This window comes from Mastomys coucha, unplaced genomic scaffold, assembly GCF_008632895.1.
Source record: "Mastomys coucha isolate ucsf_1 unplaced genomic scaffold, UCSF_Mcou_1 pScaffold21, whole genome shotgun sequence".
Taxonomy (NCBI): Eukaryota; Metazoa; Chordata; class Mammalia; order Rodentia; family Muridae; genus Mastomys; species Mastomys coucha.
Window position 1 is genome coordinate 57,510,330 of NW_022196904.1, and position 22,496 is coordinate 57,532,825.

The 22,496-nt window shown below is 36.1% G+C and overlaps 1 protein-coding gene across 7 annotated transcripts in view; it reads right to left on the reverse strand.

Annotated features, from left to right (window-relative positions):
* The window catches only part of Mef2a (myocyte enhancer factor 2A), a 123,406-nt gene that overhangs the window by 78,925 nt on the left and 21,985 nt on the right, over window positions 1–22,496 (reverse strand). For 4 of the 7 annotated variants that reach the window (XM_031386944.1, XM_031386947.1, XM_031386950.1 and 1 more), the window contains exon 2: window positions 21,175–21,227. The gene's annotated coding sequence lies outside the window, so the exon portion shown is untranslated. Of the gene's footprint in view, window positions 1–21,154; window positions 21,228–22,496 lie in introns of all 7 variants that reach the window. The other 3 variants (XM_031386945.1, XM_031386948.1, XM_031386951.1) reach the window with 1 other exon arrangement.

The following is a 22,496-nucleotide window of genomic DNA, read 5'->3' on the forward strand; positions in this document are numbered from 1 at the left end:
ACACACACACACACACACTTTTTCTTGAAAAGGAACCTGAGCCTTGTGTTAGTTCCTCAGAAAGGCTAGTTTCAGGTGTCACGCACCAACCTTGTGCTTGGGTCTGGGACTACCCTAGAACAATAAGCTGCAACCCTAGTCTTATCACAGATATCATTTAGCTGGCTAATAGTTTACAAAAGAAAAAAAAAGTCAAGAATATTGTATACACGACATACTTAATAAGCTCCAGGATTGTCAAAGCCTGATGCTTCCCGTCTTTTATTTTTCATTCTCAGTGTCCATGCCAAGGACAGCACAATCCTTGAATGTGCAGGAGTTAACTCCTATTTCTCCATACTTTGAGATAAAAATTTTAATCTAATTTACCTATCCTTTCTCCCCATGTTTTATATAGCAGTTTTAAGTCTGCAATTAAATTAACAGAAATATTCAATGCTTTCTGCAGTATACTATGCACAATATATTTAGCCCTTCACATTGTTAATATTACTACTAGGTTAGGATTCTTATTATAATTAATGACCCTATACTGATATATCATTTCAATCACAGTGCCTCATTAACATGAGAGTTTACTCTTTCTTGATGGTGTGTGTTTTATGGATTTGTATGAATATATAATAGAATGTATTCACCATTTACAATGTATCACAGAATAATTTAACTATAAAAAAATCATCTGGACTCTTCTACACATCTCTCCCTTTCCACTGATTCCTGGAAAACATTCATCATTTTACTAACCCCATAATTTTATCTTTTCCAGAATGTTGCTCATTAAAACCATATTGAATACATCCTTTCCAGATTGGCTTACTTCACTTAGTAATATAATCTTTGTCCTGTCTTTTCACAGCCTGAAAACTCATTTTAAAAGTTTTAATTAAAACACAGGGGCTGCAGAGATGGCCCAGCAGTTAAGAGCACTGGTTTGGTTCCAGTACCCACATAGTTGATCTCAAGTGTGACTCCAACTCTGGAGATCCAGTTCTGGGGGATCAAACACCTCTTCTGAACTCCCTGGGCACCAGGCACAAACAGTGCACACATGCACACTCAAACACACCATACACTACACACACAATTAATAAAATTTTAAATTTCAGTTAAAACAATTCCAGAGCCAGATCATACAGTTGCTTCTCTAGGATCTAGCAGGGTAATCTAGTCCTCCCCGAATTTACCCCCTAAACTCTGCATATCAGCCCAGTGCCCTGTATTCATTGTATGTAAATGATGAATGTAATACATTCCACCTAAGCCAGACATCTAGCCCAACCCACACATCCTCTCTTCTGTCCCAACCTCTCTGCCCATATCAGACACAGAATTAACAAAAGATGCTCACATGCCTAGATCTCATCACAAACATCTAGAAAGCACAGAAAGCACCAAGCAGTATTGCACACCCAAGCCAACAGAAATGTTTGCCAATGAAAATTATCTACATAAACCCCAGGACACAGAATTTAAAAGAACAATCATAAAATTAAAAAACAAAAAAACAAAAAAACAAAAAAACAAACAAAAAAAAAAAAACAGAAGGAATTTAAAGACAAAAAGAAGCAGCCTAATGAACTTAGAACAACTCAAAGAAAATGAATGCATAAGTGACACCAAAACGAAGCAAAGCCAAAAATGACAAAGACAATCCAGAATTTGAATATGTAATACAATAAGAAATAGAAATACTGAGGACTCAAGCTAAAATGAAGGAGTTGGAAAACCAAAAACCCAACTAGACAACTCAAAGGAAAGCTTCACATGTAGAATTAATCAAGCAGAAGAAAGAATATCAGAACTTCAGTCAATGGTATATATCAGATCTTCAACAAGATCAAAGAAGAAAACTTCCCAAACTAAGGAAAAAAAAAAACCCAAACAGATACAAGAAGCACACAGAACACCAACAAACTAGATCAGAAAGGGCACTTTATAGTAAGTATATAAAACACTAAATATATAGAACAAAGAGAAAGTACTGAAACCTACAAGAAAAAAATACAAGTCATGTATAAAGAGAGCTGCATCAGACTCATCAAAATAACATCGGATTTCTCAATGGAAACTGAAAGCCAGAAGATTCGGCAGCAATTCATTCCAAGTCCTAAAAGACAATGACAGCCAACCTACACTCAGCAAAAACTATCTGCCAGAGTTGAAGGAGAAAGAAAAACTTTCCATGATGCAAACAACCTAAAGAAACTTATATCCAACAAACCAAACCTAAAGAAAATATAATATTTATTTTCATATATATAATACAATTAGCAAGCAATATTTGGGGCAGAATAGAGGAATGAGAATAGGCAATATACTGTAGAAAGGAATACTAGGGCATAATTACTAAAACACAAAGTACCACTGAAAACATAAAATGAGCAACAACAACAACAACATCAAAACGAGCAACACATTGACTGCAATCAGATACCTTTCAATAATAACTTTAAATATAAAAAGACTAAATTCTCCAATCAAAAGACACAGGCTAGCTAAATGAATCAAAAAATAAAATCCATCTACAAGAAACACATCTTAGCTTTAAATATAGGACTCAAAGGGAGGGACCTTAGATAAAATGCCCAACAGTAGGGAAAGGGAATTTATAGAGCCCACCTCCAGCAGGAAGACAGGGCATCAAATGAGGGAGGGGGGGAACCCCACAGTCACAATTCTGACCCATAATTGTTCCTGTCTGAAAGAATTACAGGGATGAAAATAGAGAGGAGCCTGACAAAATGAAGGTCCAGCAACAGGCCCAAAGTGGGATCCAGCTCACGGGGTGGTTCCAAGGCCTGATTTTATTACTGAGGCTATGGAGTGCTCACAAAAAGGGACCTAGCATGACCACACTCCAGAAGACCCAACAAGCAGCTGAAAAATCAGATGCAGATATTTGCACCCAACCAATGGACAGAAGCTGCTGACCCTTGTTGTTGAGTTAGGGAAAAGCTGGAAGCAGCTGAGGAGGAGGGCAACCTTGTAAGAGGACCAGCAGTCTCAATTAATCTGGACTCCCTGAGATCTCTCATATACTGGACCACCAAACAGACAGCATACACCAACTGATATGACAGCCCCCAACATACATACAGTAGCAGACTGCCGGGTCTGTGTCCATTCAGAGATGATGTACCTAACCCTCAAGAAACTGGAGGCCCCAGGGAATTTAGAGGTCAAGTGGGGTGGGGGGTGGGGACATCCATGTGGAGACGGGGGTGGGAAGGAGGTATGGGATATGGGACAGTTGGATGGTGTATGGGGGAAGATAAAATGGAATGTAAAGAATAAAAAAATTAGTTAATTAAATAAATAATAATTAAAAATCTCTAGTCAACTCATAGGGATTAAACAACTCATTATAGAATGATGAATGGGTCAAATTAGAAATAAAAAAATTTCCTGGAACTAAATGAAAACACAATATAACAAAATCCTTTGGGACACAATCCTCATAGGAAAGCAGTCCTATGAGGACAATTTAGAGCTCTAAACACCAGCACTAAAATACTGGGAACAGCAAAAATAAATGACTTAATGATGCAACTCAAAAAATTGGAAAAACAGGAACAAGACAAATACAAAGGAAGTTGACTGCAAGAAATACTAAAAACTAGAGTAGAAATTAATGAAATAGAAACAAACAAAACAAAACACACACACACACACACACACAAGCGAATCTAAGAGCTGGTTCTTTAAGGAGATAAACAAGATCAACAGACCCTTGGCCCAACAAACCAAAAGAAAGAGGATCCAAATTAACAAAATTAGAAATAAATGGGTAAGCATTACAACAGACACCAAAGAAATTCAGACTATTATAGGAGAATAATTTAAATGCCTATATTCTATTAAGTTAAAAAACCTTAAAGAAATGGTGAATTTCTACAGTCAGCCAAATCACCAATATTAAACCAAGAAAATATCAACAATAACCTAAACACACCCATAACAAATGAAAAAGATTGAAAGAGTAATAAAAAGCCTTCTTCCTAAAAAGTCCAGGACCAGATTAATTCATATCAAAATTTTACCAGACTTTCAAAGAATGATCCATATCGATCTTTCTTAAACTAGTCATAGATAGATAGATAGATAGATAGATAGATAGATAGATAGATAGGCAGGCAGGCAGGCAGGCAGGCAGGCATAGAAGTATCCCAAACTTCTTCTATAAAGCCAGTATCATTTTAATACTAAAATCAAGTAAAAGCACAACAAAAACAAAACAAACAAGCAAAACAACACCTACAGGCTAATACTCCTGATGAACCTAAATTCAAAAATGCTCAATAAAATACTTGCAAACCAAACACAAACATACATTAAAAGACTACCCATCATGACCACACTGGCTTTACATCAGAGTTACAGGGATGCAGTTCCAAACATGCAGGTTAACAAATGTAATGAACCATATAAATGGACTTAAAAGACAAAAATCACATGATCATAACTATAGATGCGGAAAAAAAGGCTTTTAACAAAATCCAATAAGCCTTCATGATAAAAGTCCTAGAAAGACCCGGGCAGTGGTGACGCATGCCTTTAATCCCAGCACTTGGGAGGCAAAGACAGGCAGATTTCTGAGTTCGAGGCCAGCCTGGTCTACAGAGTGAGTTCTAGGAGAGCCAGGGCTATACAGAGAAACACAGTTTCGTGGAAAAAAATAAAAAGAGTCCTAGAAAGAGTAGGACTAGGGGGAAAATACCTCAATGTAATAAATTCTAAAGAAATGCAAGAAACCCAAGCCCACATCATCCTAAATGGAGAAAAAATCTGAAGGAATAAACACTGAAATCAGGATCAAGACTATATAAGAAAGTCAAATTACCTTAATTAGCAGATGACATTACAGATCCCCAAAATTCTACCAAAGAATTTTTAAAAACAAAGAAATTCTGCAATGTGGCAGGATATACAAACAACTTCATAAATCAATAGCTTTTCCGTACACTATCAACAAACATATAGAGAAAGAGATCATGGGCACACTTCCATTCACAACAGCCTCAAAGGAAATAAAATATCTAAGAATAAATCTAACCAAGGAGGTGAAGGACCTTTATAATGAAAATTTTAAACCTCTGAAGAAAGAAGTGGAAAAGGATACTGGAAAATGAAAAGACATCCCATGCTCATGGATTAGTAAATATTGTGAAAATGTCCATTCTACCAAAAGCTACTTGCAAATTCAATGCTCACAAAGTCCCCATCTTATTCTTGACAGAAATAGAATAAGTATCCTAAGATTCATATAGAACTACAAAAGGCACCAGATATAAAACAATCCTGAGCAAATGCTGGAGGAACTACCATTCCAGACCTAAAGATTGTATTATAGAGCCACAGTAATAAAACCAATATGGCACTGGCACAAAAACAGATCTGTAGACCATGGAACAAAATAAAAGACTGAAACATGAGTATATGTAACTTCAGCCATTTAATATTTGACAAAGATGCCAAAATTACGCCCAAGGGAAGGGGTCAACAAATGGTGCAGGGAAAACTGTATATCTATGTGTAGAAGAATGAAATTCATCTATGTTTATTACCTTGTACAAAAAAGAAAAAAAATTAATTACAAACAGATCAAAGACTTAAATGTGAAACCTAAAACATTGTAACTGCTGGAAGAAACATATTGGCAGTATCCTACAGAATGCAGGTGTGTGAAAGGCCTTCCTAAATAGAACTCCCAAGAATTAAACTCAACAATTGACATGTGGGACATCATAAAATTAAGTCTTCTACAAAGCTAAAACACAATCAAGTAAGAAAGAAGGCCTCAGAATGGGAGAGAATTTTGGCCAACTATATATCTGACAGAGGACTAACATCCAGAATATATAAAGAACAAAAACAAAACAAAACAAAACAAAACAAAAAAAACCTAAACCATTCAAAACATGGATCTTGGAATTAAACTGAGTTCTCAAAAGGAAGAAATATCTGAGAAAAAAAAAAGGTTATTGTTCCCAGCAGTTAGGTAAATGTCAAACAAAACAACTTCCACATTTCAATCTTGCACCAGTCAGAATGTCAAAAATCAGGAAAATCACCATAACAATGCTGGAGGAGGCGTGGAGGTTAAGGAGCTCTCCTTCACTGTTGGTGGGATTGCACACTATTATGTAGCCAACTAAAAAATCAGTGTGGAGAACTCTCAGAAAATGAAAACTAAATCTACTATAACACCCATTCATACCATTTCTTGTCATACGTCCAAAACTCCAGAAACTTGCTCAGCTATGGTCATTGCTATTCTACTCAAATAGCAAAGAAACAGAAAGACAAATGGATAATGAAACTATATATACTAATGAATACTATTCAGTAGTAAAGAAAAATGAACTGATGAACTTTGCAGGTAAATGAATGGAACTAGAAAAGATGAATGAGGTAGTGCAGACACAGAAAGACAAATATCACATCTCTCTTATCAGAGGCTCCTACCTCCAAATTTTCATTTTTTTTCAGATGTGAGTACACAGTGTGGAGTAACTGCAGAAATCAGGAAAGTAAAAATAGACCACTGGAGGTGAGGAGGGCAAGAATAAGGACAATAGCAGGGTACCGGTAATATGAAGTGGTAAATGAAGGACATGTGGCTTTTCAAGTTAAGTCCAAGGGCTGGGGAGGGAGAAATAAATACAGAAGGTAAAGTAACAGTGAACATGTCTAAAAAGGTCATAAGGAATCATGTTGTTAACTATCTACTTAATAAACACTTAAAATACATGTAAATCAGATAATAAACATATATACAGTTTGAATGAAATTTCCCTATCTGAACTGACAATGCTCCCTAGCCCCAAGAGCCACAGACTACCTAACAAAAAAACAATACCAGGCACGAAAAGCCCTCTTTTAAGTCAGTAGTCAGAGCCATTCAAGAGACTAGCCATTCAAGAAACTGCCCAAAAAGTTACAGGCTACTGCTGTTGCTTTTCGTTTCCCCCAAGAGGAGAAGTTAAGTAACTGATGCTGAAGATACCACACACTTTGAACGAACATCCCAGAGAACCAAAGCTGGATCTAACCTGAGAGAAGCATTCAAGCTTCCAAAGAAGGGAAGAAAGCAAGTCTTAACCATGATGTCTATGAAACACAACAATCAACATGCACGATGACCCTAAGAGTACACTAGTGGCACATGTATCTTGGCAGTAACCAACAGCTCACTAACTGGACTTAAGACCCTCTTAACAAGAGGGAAATTATGCCTGGTTTTGGGAACCTAGCCAAAACTACTCAGAGCTACTAAAGTCATGCATATTAAAGGAGAATCTACAATCACCACTTTACTAAACTACCATAATCCTTAACTATGTTCTAAGGATTTATCTTTATACCCACACATTCCCCTCATCAAGAAAGTTTAAGATTCTCAGCACAAATCCTGTACCTAAGATTCAGGGATCATTGTGGAAGAGCCAAGAGAACAGGAAGTTTTCTAAACGACTGTGTCTCCTAGAAAGGTCATGAAGTTTCACCAACATGACTACCTAAACAGAAGCTAAATAAGAACAACAGACATAACAACATGGAAGGAAGAAAGTTCATGGGACCTCAATGCTAAACAAAGAATAGGCAACTAGGGAATGTTGCACATGAGAAATAGACTTCCCAAGAAAAGAGTACACCATTTGGTTATTCAATACCAAATGGTCAGCCCTGAAAACACATATACAAGAAACATTATGAAAACAGAACAGGTTGTATTTAAATATTTAGGAATATAAACACACACACTCTCTCTCACACACAACCACCACCACCACCACTAACACCACCATAACAACTAACAACTACAACAATTAAAGAAAAGGAGACCATGATTTGAATGAGAATAAAAGGGGTGATATGTGGGAAAAGGAAAGAAAGAAATGATAAAATTGTAATCTCAAAAAACTTTATAAATACAATTATATCATTTCTCTCTCCCTTCAACCACTCATTACCCCCAAATTCCTTTCAAATTGATGGCCTCCTATTCCTTAATATCACTATATACACCACATGCAAAAAGCACAAATGTAACCTGCTGAGTCCATTTAATGTTGCTTGCATGTATATTTATAAGGGCTGACTACCTGGAATTGGAGAACCATTTAAGGGGCTCATCTCTGGAAAAGATTAATGTTCTCGTTCTTTCTCTCTCTCTCTCTCTCTCTCTCTCTCTCTCTCTCTCTCTCTCTCTCTTTCTCTCTCTCTCTCTGTGGTCAGATTGTAATTTCTTGTAGCTCTTTATTCAGGGGTGGGGCTCCTATGATTTCCCTTATTTATGTTGGCATATTAACTATTCAGGTCTTGTATAAGCTACCATATTATTATGCTTTCAAGAGTGTAGCTTTTCTGTCCAATCTAGATAGCATAATCTTGCAACAAACTTCCTTGTCCTCTGGCCCTTAATCTATGCACTTCTTCTATGCTCTTAACCACTGAGCCACCTCTCCAGTCCTTTAAAATAACTTTTTATTTCATTTTGCAATATAAATTTAGCTATATGTTTAAAAATAATAACAAATATATTTAAAAAATTCAAGAACAGTATAGAAAATTCATTTCCCTTAGCCTTAGGTATAGGGTGTGTTGTAGATGTAGATACCCAGATCGGGGCTGGGTATCCCACAGTCAGTCCTCTTCTACATTTTTCCTGGTAGTAGCTTTCTGTAATAGTCTGACTGAACTGCGAGAAGATACCTGAGGAGAGGAGAGCTATTTTCATCTGGGGGTACAGAATGTAGGTAAGAATTATATTGGGTCATAAAAGTGGCAGTAGTAGTTTCTCCTCTGAGATGTACAACCTCACTAGCCATGGGTGACTGGGTAGGTGAACAAGATCAGGCATGATTTCCCTCCTGCTGAGCAGGCTGTAAGTTCAATTAGACAACTGTTAGCTATCAGCAAGATCTAGGTGCCACTACTGCACCTTTAAAGATAGTTTATTATCCTGATCATTGCTGTGGTTCATTGGCATCATGGTTAAATAGGACTACTGAATAGGGTATCCATGCTCTAACAATTAAAATCCATGTGTGTCCTTAGTAAGTATGCTTAGATATGAAATGGTTTTTTATTTTTATGTATGTGTGTCAGTATGGAGGTTTTTTGGATGTATGTGCAAGTGCCCATTAAAACTGAAAGTGAAAATTACAGGCAGTTATCCTGACCAATGTGAGTGAGAAATACAATTTGGGTCTCTACAAGAGCAGTACTCTTAGCCACTAAGATATCTCCCTAGCCCTTTGAAATAATTTTTAAATTTAATTTTTCAATGTAACACTTAGCTCTACGTTAAAAATAATTTCAAATATATTAAAAAGTTTCAAGAATAGCATAGAAAATTCATGCAAAACTATTACCTAGGTTGACCAATTTTTAACATTTTACTGTATTTTTTACTCTTATGAAAATGTTTGTATCTTCTATATATCTTTGCATAGATATAGATATAAATTAATCTGAACCACTTGAGGATGGGTTGCACAGATCATGCTCTTTATAACTTAATACTTCAAGTATGAATTTCCTAAGAGCAAGAATATTCTCTCTTTTTTGTTTTAATTTATTTATTACAAGTACACTGTAGCTGTCTTCAGACGCACCAGAAGAGAGCGTCAGATCTCATTACAGGTGGTTGTGAGCCACCATGTGGTTGCTGGTATTTGAACTCATGACCTTCAGAAGAGCAATCAGTGCTCTTACCTGCTGAGCCATCTCACCAGCCCCAAGAATATTCTCTTATATAGCCAACTACCCTAACCAAATTCAAAAGCATAGGTCATAGTTTCAATTTTGTTAATTATCCTAATATTATTTAGGGCATTTTCACCCTCCTTTATAACATAAAGCCACAAGGAACTGAGATAGATTGATCATGTGCCATCTGTAGGGAAATAAGGGAAAACTGCCAGTGTAAAGGGAAACAGGGGTGAGATGTCTTGAGTCAGAAACTTTATTTTACATATAATAAAAAGCCATCATTTATTTCATCTTGGCTTTGTTACTGTGTGACTTCAGCGATGTCCTGTGACTTTTCTAAGCCTAGATGTAAGAATAACGATGTTCTCTGTATCGTGTTGGTACATGTTGGTATGCATCAAACCAAGTGCCAGGCATGTATAAAATGGTCTGTATTTTATTATTTCAAAATAATAACATGTATAAGGTATTTTCTAGCCAGGGCTATACAGAGATACCCTGTCTCAAAAAAACAAAAAAAAATTTTAAAAAAATTTCTAAAGGCACTTTCTAAATAAAATATGTAATTTGAAAGTTATAGTCCCTACTGAATACAATACTACATCTTGCAACTCCCAAGCATCACAATAACATTTATTAGCAGGATTCTTTATAGTGTCATGAACTTCTAGTTACTAAAAAATAGTCACTATGCTTTTTAAAATGTTCATTTCATTCAATGTATGTATAATTTTGAAATAAACATTGCTGGATTTATAAGACAATTCCTATTTCTCTGGTTGAAACTACATAAAAAGAAGAAACAATTTAAAACAGGATCTTTAGAAGCAATCCCAAGTAAAGGAGCCCATGATTAATTTATTAGGTGTTCCCCTACCCCTTGGGCATAAAGGTGCTCTAGGCCAAGCACACAGCCCTGGCTAGCCTTGTAGCCCTGGCTGTCTTAAAACTTGTTTGCAGGCCAGGCTGACCTCAAACTCAGAGATCCACCTAACTCTTCCTCCCAAGTGTTGGGATTAAATGCCTGGTTAGTACTAATAATTTTAATCAAGTAATTAAATCTCTAAGCCAGTTTTTTCACTGTTAAAAATGAAGTAGGTACTGTATAATTCTCTGGTTATGGGAACATTAATATAGTAAAGAAAGAACATTCAAGCACATATCCCCTTTATGGTAGATTCAAGTCTTACACAAAAATTCTATAAATGGTTCTTCAGTCATTCTCAATTTTGTTTGTTTCAAATATCAAAGATTTGAGGCATATGGCAGTACAGAATAGGACAGATTCTGGCATAAAAAGACCTATATTTAAATTTTTAAAGTGCAGAGTTTAAGGTCAATGACATTAGGCTCCTATGTAGTGTTGACAATCAGTATAACTAGTCATCTGCAAACCAGGCTCATTCCCCCAAAGTGAGTTGTGTTTACATTAAATAATAACTTTTAACTGTCCAATTTTAATATGTTCTAGTAATACTCTGCTTCTACAAAGATGTCTTTAAGTCATCTCAAAGATGGGGAATCAAGGTCTGATTAAAAAAAAAAAAAAGACCTGTATTTAAATCTAAGCTTCAAGGGAAAAAACTTTAAAATAGTAATAATACTCATAGACTTCTGGAAACTAAGATAGTGTGTGTGAGTCTCAGTCTCCCCCGTCCTCTCTGTGTGTGTCCAGCCAGTAGATTCACATTGTGAATAATAAATACTAAAAATTACAATACTATTTAATTAATATAAAAACTATGAAAACACTCTAAGTACTTTTGAGAGCTTATATGGTAGTGGTAGAGAAGTTAGCTGGGATTCTCATGAATTGTGTTGAATCTGTTGATCACTAAAGGTGATACAATTTTAACACTGACCATAATACCAGCTCATATGTAGTATGTCACTGCATCTATCTGATGTTTTTAAAATCTCTTTCAGTGACGCACTACAATAGAGCTTTGTAATTTCCAGAATAGAGGTGTTCCACTCAGTTTTGTTTTAAGCAGTGCCAGGCTTTCTATATAACCAAGGCTAATCTGAGCTTCCTTCCTGAGCCTCATTGCTGAGATTATAGACATGGACCATCACTCTTAGCTAATGCCCTACTTCTTTTATTAATATATTCCAAAGTAACTTATTAGTATTAGAAAAGTTATTACAACTAAGCACAATTATAGTGGACTAAATCCTAATAATTCCATCATCAATTGAAAGTAGTTTAAGTAAAAAATGTAGGCAATATATCTGACCTTTGAAGACTACAGTCTGGCCTAGCCTAGCCTAGCTTAAAACACCCCAAAAACATATATGAAATTGGGCAAAACCTGTCATAACACAAAGTCTATTTTATAATGAAGGACTGGTCATCTCATGTAATTTACTTAATATTATATAGAAACTGAAAAAACAAAATTGTAATTATATATGCTTTTGTACCATCTTTAAAGTATATTTTTAAAAAAGACTAACACATTAGAGACCATAGTACATACTAGAAAGGAGAAACAGTCTACTTTGACATTCAGAATCAAACAATATCAAGTAATTTTAATCTCAACGTCTATACAAGAGAACAAAACTATATTCTGCAAAGAAAAGAGAAAAAACAAAGATGTCCTATAGTCTCTTACAGAAAAATACACAAAATCTGGACACATTTATCCTATTGTACTATATAGTAAAACCAATGGTTCTTTGCTCTTAAAGAACTATCTCCCAATCCTGTTTGATAAAGGATATTTTCCCTACTATTTACCATTAAATTCAGGCAGAAATTCATGTTCTAAATTAAGACTATCATAAGCTGTTGTTTAATGAAAACTAAGTAAATATTCCATTCTATTATAAGTTACATTTCAGTGAGAATGACTACACACCGAAAATAAACAAGTCTGTTGTACGAATACAATGGTGCTATCAACCAGCATGTCATAACATAAGGAAAATACAAAACTCTATTTCCAATACAATTTTTATATGCTTGAAAAGAAATGACTTTATGTTACTTTCACTAAAAACAAACAAAGAAAAAGGAAGAAAAAGAGGAAAAGAAAAAGGTAGGACACATCCTACAAACACATTTAATTTTACAACTTAAATTTTTGTAATTAAAAATACTATAGACTCAAGAAATAAGAGCAATAAAAATTATACAAAACATTGAAAAGGGAATGCTTTTTCCATTAGTGATGGCTATAGGGTTCTCATGGTAAATTCTCTGGTCTGCAAAACAACTCAAACACTAAATATTAAAGAAATCATGACCCAAAGGCCATTGTGGAAAAGTGCTAGACACATCATGCACATGAAAGTGAGACTGTAAGGGCTGTACAGAACTGGCCCACCCCTCACCTAGACATCATAGGAGAGGTGGTTCTGCCCCACACCTGCTCCAGCACTTAGGAGAGTAAACCCTGCACCTCGCCTGGGCAGCACAATAGAGCTGACTGACCTTAATGACAGGGACATGGGTGAGCTGGCCTGAGGGTGTGAGTGTGGGAGCTGGCCCCTGAAACTAGTTTGCCATGCAGCAGCATGGGCAATAGAAATGCCCTCTGCTCCCCTTACCCCTCACCACCTACAGCAGTCAGGAGAGCTAGGGTCATGAGAGCAGAAGAGCTGTCCCTGCCCCTCACCTGCTGCAGCACTCAGGAGAGTGGGCCCTACATCTTACCTAGGCAGCACAGAAGAGTTGGCCCTGGATATGAGGGTTGTGGGTGAGCCAGTTCTAAGGGTGTGAGCACAGGAAAGCTGACCCTGCCTCCAGTCTGCTGGGCAGTGGCAGCAGGGATGAGGGAGAGCCGCCTTCCTCTCCTTCCTCACTATCTATGGCACATGCAGAACCTTGCCCTCACTATCTGCAACTTGGGAGAGCAGGCCCTGCACCTTGCCTGGGCAATAGGGTAGAGCTGGTCCTGGTTTCAGGGGGTTTGGAGAGTGGGGGTGCTGGTGAGCCGGCTTCCGTGAAAGCAGGAGCTCCAACAAACTGATGAGCTCAGATTCTTTTAATTGGCCCACCTCAGCATCTACCCCATCCATGAACTGTTAGAGTGCTGGTGCTAAAGATCCAAAACTAGAGGATCTTCATGACACAGGTCAAGAAAGAATATACAAGAAGAGTTCCTTTGAGGTTCTAGTATTGATAGAGTAAACCAAACCAATAAATCACTGCAATGAGCATTTGCAAGCAAAGACATTACTCCCACAACAAGAATTTTTTTTTTCTCTGTTGTGGGGAAGATTGCAAAGATCGAGGGCAAGTACAAGGGTGGGATAGATGAGTAGGATTAGGGTACATGGTGTGAAGTTCACGAAGAACCAATAAAAAAAGTTTAAAAAAAAAAAACCTTAACATCAGCACTCCTAAGGCATCAGTACCTTTCTCAATAATCAATTCTCCTTTACCTCAAAAGGAGACCATTTTCCTGATTATTTTGGTAGTAACACACAGTAACTCAGTGTTTAGTGAGTTCACATAACTAAGTATCCTCTCAAATCAAGTATTACTAATCACTTAGATCTCAGTCCCTCTACTGGAGTTAGCACAGAGTTTCTTTGCGGTGTTTTCTTGATTAGTAATAGGCTAAGAATCTCTTTGCCTGCTTCATAAATATTTAGATTTTTTTATGAGGTGCTTTCTCAAGTCTCTTTTCCTTCTTTCGCTGAACTGTCCATGACTGACAAGAGTGCTCTGAATCTTTGGATTTGGCCCTTTTGTCTGTTAAATGTATTAAAATTAACTCTATATTTTCCTATAGAAGGTTCTAACTGTTTTAGTTTTGCCTTCAAATTAAAAATGAATAATCAGCCTTTGTTTTCTGCATGGTGGAAAATAAGAAAATAAGGTCCTTCTTTTCCAAATAGATTATCAATTATTTCATTATTAGTTACTGAATAGTTCGTTACCCTGCTGTTATAACTTCTGTCCTAAAGCAAATGTCTACATATGTATGGATCCTTTTCCAGGCTTTTGCTTCTTTTTTGCTTAACCCAGTATTTCTTATTTTATGGAATTAATCATTGCATATGCTTAAAAACATCTGATTCACCTGATATGATAATCCTTCCTCAAAAGGTCAAACTGTTAAGATCTAGCATCCAAACAAAATATAGAAAATAAAAAGCAGCAAGAAAACATAAGAACAGCCAATTAATATGGAGACCCAGAAATCAAGAGCTTAGATAGGTAAGTAGATGAAGCTATCACAACAATAGTTAGAAGCAGGGAGTCAGCTTTGTGGATAAAGTGCTTGCTGTGCAAGGATGAGGACCTGAGTTCGGATCCCCAACCCTCATGTAAAAGCTAGGCATAAATGACAACATACATCTGTAACCTCGAACTAGAAAGCAATAGCAAGCAGAGTCCAGGAGCTTGCTACCCAGCCAGTCTAGTAAGAAACGATAAGTTCAAAGTTCAAAGAGACACTAGCTTAAACAATAAGGTAGAGGGCTGGCAAGATGGCTCAGCAGGTAAGAGCACTGGCTGCTCTTCAGAAGGTCTTGAGTTCAGATCCTAGCAACCTCCTGGTGGCTCACAACCACCCATAATGAGATCTGACGCCCTCTTTTGATATGTCTGAAGACAGCTACAATATAATGTATTACGCCAGAGCGAGCAGCTGGAGCGAGCGGGGCGGCAGAGGTCCTGAGTTCAATTCCCAGCAGCCACATACATGATAGCTCACAGCCATCTGTACAGCTACAGTGTTCTCATACACATAAAATAAATAAAATAAATCTTTAAAAAAAGAAACAATAAGGTAGAGAGAAATCTTAGAGGACTACTGATGTCAGCCTTTGGCCTCTACGCACACACATAAGCACCAACATTCCCACAATATAATCATACATATACAAGCCCCATCTCCTACACATTTTTTAGAAAGATGATTACAAAGAAATTTAGTATGCCCGGAAAGATATGGACTCAGGAGTTGGTAAAGTTGCTTATTTTGTAAGCATAAGGACCTGAACTTGATCCCCACCACCCAGGCACCATGCTCACATTGCTAATGCCAGAGCGGAGGAGGCATAAACAAGTGGATCCCCGAGGCTTAGTGGGTGACAGGCAGCCTAGCCTAACAGGTGAGCCACAGGTCCCAATAAAAAACAAAGTGAGGGGCTGGTGAGATGGCTCAGTGGGTAAGAGCACCGACTGCTCTTCAGAAGGTCATGAGTTCAAATCCCAGCAACCACATGGTGGCTCACAACCACCCGTAATGAGTTCTGACGCCCTCTTCTAGTGCGTCTGAAGACAGCTACAGTGTACTTACATATAATAAATAAATAAATCTAAAAAAAAAAAAAAAAAAAAAAAAAAAAAAAACAAAGTGAATGGATGTCTCATAAAAACCAACACCCAAGACTGACCAATGACCTCTACTCACATTTGCACATGTGTACACACACACCAGCATACACATGCATGAAGGAGAAACAGAAGAAAAACTTTGAAGAAAAAAATAACTATACTAGTAACTTTGAAAAACCATCTGGGATGGTATATACTTCTGGAGTAAAACAGTGATCTTAGACTTATATATTTCCATACAAATAAATCACAGAAAGAAAGAAAACTAAAAATAAGAGATGAGTGGTAGTATCTGTGGCAATGAAGAGAATTCAAATACATTACCATTTGCAAGGAAAAAACTAGAATGGGTTACTTAAGAAATAGTAGCCAAAACATTTCTACATTTAATTTTTTAAAACAAAGCTAAGCAAGTCATCTCAAAGAAAACCATCCAAGATATACACAACACAATCAAATTACTAAACCTCAATAATAGTCCCCCCAAAAAACATTTTGAGAAAGGGTCTGTGTAGCAAGGTATGCTTGAAACTCACTATGTACTCCAAGCTGACCTCAAATTCAAAGCAGTCTTCCTGTTTCAGCCTCCTGAGATTTGAATTACAGGTGTGTGCCACGACATCTCTCCTTTTAAGTCTTAAAAAGGCTGTAGCAATGGCTGGCTCAGGGGTTAGGGGCACTGAAAGTCTTGCAAAGAACGAGAGCTGGGTTTGGTTTGCAACACCCATGTGCCAGCTTACAATCATCCCTAACTTAGTTACAGGGGATCTGGTGCCCTCTTCTGGAATCCCTCAGCATCAGGGACACATGCAGTGTACTTACATATACCAAGTAAAACACTCAAAATAAAAATACAAATCTTACTAACAGCCAAAAGGGAGAAGAAGGAAGAGGAGGAGGAGGAAGAGGAAGAAGAAGAGGAGGAGGAGGAGGAGGAGGAGGAGGAAGAGGAGGAGGAGGAAAAGGAAGAGGAGGAAGAGGAGGAAGAGGAAGAGGAGGGAAGGTTGCACATAAAAAGAATAATAGGATTTCTGTCTGGAACTACAGAAATTATTTCTGTAACTACTTCATAACCTATTACAGAGATAAAGAAGGACATTTTATGGCAAAAGAGCCAATTCCTCATAAAAGACACTAAATGGTCAATGTATCCAATAACACAGCTTCAAAATACATGAACCAAGAAGTGAAAGAGATACAAATCCATTTATTATATTCAATTATTAGAACAATCAGAATGTCAGGAATGTATGCTTGAAGTGTTAAAAAAGAAAACTACTCAAGTAATTTGACCTATCAATTTTTGGAATTTCTACTCAAACACATTCTTCTTGGCACACATTAAAACAATCACCAACACAGTCCATCTTCTATGCCTTCTCATAAATGTCAGAACGTTCAAAAATGTCAAACAATGTTATGTTCTAATTAAATCAGTGCCCTGTAAAAGAAATACATTTGAAAATTTACATAAATATCTGGAAAGTAAATAGAAAAAACTCACAATGGAAAATTCATATGTTATAATTCAATGTAAATAACCACGTGACACAAGGAAGAATATGAAAACAAAGAAATTCAAGATTAAATGTGTATCCATACACAAGCATGCTCTGTTCTTCTCAATGTCTTAAACCTAAATTAAAACCTTTTCATGGGCTAGAGGGTTAGCTAGGTGGTAGAGCAGCTGCCTAACATGAACAAGGGGCTAAATTTAATCCCCAGCACTCTACATAATTTTTTCTAAACTCCAACTTTTCTTTAAGAAAGAAAAAAAAGCCGGGTGGTGGTGGTGCATGCCTTTAATCCCAGCTCTTGGGGAGGGAGAGGCAGGCAGATTTCTGAGTTCCAGGACAGCCAGAGTTATACAGAGAAACCCTGTCTTGAAAAAACAAAAGAGAAAGAAAAAAAATTAGGAAGGAACTTGAATACTTCACAAACATTCCCAGAAAGAAAGACCTGCATTAATCTGATCTTTAAAAAAAAAAAAAAAAAAAAGCTAGAAAGAATAGGAGCTGGAGGAATGACTCAGTGGCTAAGTACTTGCTCTGAAATGAGGACTGGCATTTGAAACCTAGAATCCATAGAACAAGCATCATCACAAAGTAAAAAACAGGACGATGAAGCTTGCTGCCTTCTCAAGCCAGCCACACATTCAGGGAAGAGACTTGCCTCAATTTAATAAATATAAACTGACAGAGGAAGCCATCAGATGGTCTTTTCTGACCTCTGCTTAGGCACATAGGTGTGCATAGACACACACACATGCACATGCACATGCACTCGCACACACATGCACACGCACGCAACATGCACACGCACATGCACACACACACAGAAAATCAGTCTTTAAAAAAATTACAAAAAAAAACCAAACTACAAACCAAGGGGTCTTTTATAAACACAAAAGAAACCAGGTGGTGGGGTAGCATGCCTTTAGTCCCAGCACTCAGGAGGCACAGGCAGGGGGGAAATCTCTGTGAGTTCAAGTCCAGCCTGGTCTACAGAGCAAGTTCCAGGACAGCCAGGATTACACAGAGAAACCCAGTCTTGAAAGTCCAAAAAAAAAAGATAGTATCTGGGCAAGGGGTTGCTGGCAGGAGGGGAATCAAAATGCAATCAAGATTTAATATATGAAAAAAAAATGAAAGTAAATAAACACAAAAAAAGTTAAATTTTAAAAATGAATCCAGTAACTAATATAGCTGACAATCACATTGAAATATTCAAAAAGAAATAAAAACATCATCTCAATAAATTAAAAACAACTTAACAACAAACCTACAGCTAACAAAATTCTACTACCCATTCACAATAATGAAAGAATGATCAACAGAAGCTGGTAAAAAGGCTGAAGGTGTTCAGTGTATGATCAGGACTAAGAGAAGGATATTAGTTCTTACCATCTCTATTCGACACCTCACTGGGATGGCTAGTCAATGAAATAAAGAATGCAAATGAAACTGACATAAAACTAAAAGGGAGGAAGCAACAATCTCACCATAGGAAAGATGATCTACACAGAATGTCTGAAGGAATCTAAAGCATTACTGGTATCAAGTTTATAGATGGACAAATTACAAAATCTTACACAGGTATCAAGTGTGGGTCACTGTTATTAGCACCAAACTGTTAGAAACTTAACACTAACATAAAAACTCATTAGAGATTAATGAAATAAATAGGTATAAGACCTTTGCATTGAAAACCAAAAATACTGTTGAGAAAGACTTTAAAAGAAGACTTAAATGGGAAAAAATACCATTTGGAAGACTCAATACCATTAGAAAGTCAATTCTCCCCTAAATTGATCCATAGGGTAAAAGCACTTATAATCAAAATCCCATTACTTGCTACTTTTTGTAGCAACTGACAAACCAACGCTAAACCAGAGAGAGAGAAATAGAAAGGCACAGAGTAGACAAAATTACTTTGAAATCAAATAGCAAAGCTGAGAAGTAATACTACTTTTTTCTTGTTGTTTATTTATTTTGAGACACAATCTCACTATGTAGTCCTGGCTATAGACCAGGCCAGCCCAGAACTCACAGATATCTACCTCCTGAGTTCTGGGATCAAAAGCATGTGATACTACTCCCAGCTAATATTATTTGATTTAATAATTACTATAAAGCTACAATAATTAAGATAATGCAGCATTATCTTAAGAATAACAAATCAACATAGAGTAAAATCCAGAACAGGCCCACAAATAGTGACCTGATTTTTATCAAAGACTCCAAAATAATTCAACAGGAGAAAGTCTTTCTTTTAAAAGTTGCCAGAAAAATACGTACCCATATTCAAGGAAATGAACCCCAACCTTTACCTCATACTATATACAAAAGGAACTCAAATGATTACAAACCTAAATACAAGGGGAACAACCATTCTTAAAACTTTTGTCAGTCCCCATGAAAACCTCTAATTTCTATTCATACTTAGAGGGAAGATTCCTAATCTGAAGCTCTCAAGTGTATGTATCTTTAAAGCATTTCCCATCTAATAAATATTTTAGTAACTCCCAAGCGAGCCTTAATTCAAATACAGCTCACTAAGGCACAGAAATGTAGATACGAATAAGACACTCTACCTACTCCTACTCATGGAGGAAACAGCAGATCATTGACTGCAACTTAAGTAAGACCTGAATTATAAAAATAAATAAATAATAATAAACAAATAAACACCTTGAGGACTGTTAAATAGCAAAAGTACTCTCTTTAAGACAAGGTCTCATTATGTAGACAATTCTGGCAAGGATTTCCTGATCCTCTTGCCTTAGCTTCCTGAGAGGTAGAATTAAGTAAGGTATGTCATTATGCCCAGCGGCAAAAGTATTCTTGAAATGACAAGGGGAAAAAAAACAAAGAAACAATAACAACAAAGCCCACAATTAACATACCTTCTCTGAGACTTTACTAATGTAACTATCAGGTTCAATCCCTATTATGTTTCTAAAGCACTTAGTTTTAAATAATCTAATATTAACATAATTTATGTCTCTTGTACCTTAAATAAAAATTAAAGTTCAGATGAGGTTTTACTTATGAAAGCTCTGAGGACCACCATCTTACTAGCATATAGTAAGCACTTACCTAGGCTGTCATGAGCAAAGTAACTTAATCCATACCTTTGTAAACATGGGCTCAAGAAAGCAACAACTTCAAATCCTCACAAAATATTCAATCCTCTAAACACTCCCTAAAATGTGTTCTCTTTTTCTGTCTGACCTTCACCTCTGAGGCCTGGCTAGATTTCCTTTGACTTTTTATTTGAAAGTCTTCCCTTGGATAATTTAATTTATATTCTTTAACCTTATATTATTTTTCTATTTCCTATTTGTTATCACCAGAAACTGCAATGTTCTAAAGAAGATTGATATTTTCCAATGAAAATTAACATATTAATTAACATTTTACATAGAAGTACATGAGGTGAAAAGTTTACACTTATCTTAGAAAGGCCAGATAAAATATGAAAACTTGATAACATATGTTCAATATTATACATTTCAGTGAGATCTTACAAATTTCCTCAACTGATCTTAACTAATCCCCCAGATATACTCTAAAATTATTGTCATACAATGTCACAAAAACATTTCATAACATAGTAAAAGGAAAAATATCTTACGAGATATCAATTACTCTTACATTGGATCCTTGCAGAAAATTCTTCTTTGTTCCTTTTCCACAAGATGCAATTCCTTAAGGACGAAAAAAGGATAAAGGAGCTGCATTATTATTCTTGACTCTCAGAGAATTTATTATTACAAAAGTTTAATACCCAATACCATTCATGGTAGCTCCAAAAATACTTGATGAATGATGCAAAGTTCAGTTGGCAAAAGGCATTTGTTTTGCTTAGCCAATAAAATGCCAACCAATAAAGTGTCTAATGTCACACCCATTTTTTTTCAAGAAATATTGCTTAAATGCTCACTAATAAATACAATATGAGATTCAAAACTGGAGTCCTAGGTCCTATTTTCCTATTCTCTATATCACATGGCATCCTTGTACTAAAAGTAGTATAAAATAGTTCAAAATATTGCAATATGTTTTTAAAAAGAAAACACACTAGTGACAATGATTTGCATTCTCCTAAAATGTATCTGTGCTCCAATACAAGATGCATACTTATACTTTCACTAGCTGTCTTCTAAAGCAAACAACGAAATAAGATAATGAATCTAGAAGGGCAACAATGAATAGAAAACATCACTTTAACAATTCAGCTCAATTAAGAAAAACATCCAATATATCAGGTACATAAAGAACATCATGCCCGGAGACACCTAAGTAAAAGGTAAAAATGGTTAATCATACCCCACTCCTCACCTCAACTAACTAGGATCAACACCAGTGTTAACAGAATGATACAGAAGGGCACAGGTATTTCAACTAATCCCCAAGAAAATCTGCTTTATCTAATGAAAATGGATCATGTCTCTGAAGAAATCAAGTGTTAAGACTTTAATACAGCAGTTTTAATTGTTGTGAGTTCATAATTTTTGTTTCTAAAGGGCACATCCTTTAAAGGAACCACACAAACTGCCAAATACTGTTTTTACATTTGTAAATTAAATATTAAACATCAGACATTAAAAGACACACCAAGAAGCCTCTTTTTCTTGGCAAAGGTAGTAAGAAGCTTGTTTTTAACAGATACTTTAGGCTTTTAACATAATTGTATTAAACTATAGAAAATAAGTATCTCAAAATTTAATCTAGTAATTTAGAGTGCTATTCTTATGTACCTAAATAGTTAGTTTTAGTATTTGCTCTGTGTGTCACAGTGGACACAATGCTCCTCAATTTTATAGAAAAGTCATTATTACTCATGTTTTTCTCATAATTCTCAAATAATTTCCAAAAGGCAATATTAAAAAACAAGTTTTTATAATTCTTTAATAATGTTCTATAATGAAACACATTTTCAAAAACTAACTTTGAATTTTAATTTAGTGTTTCAG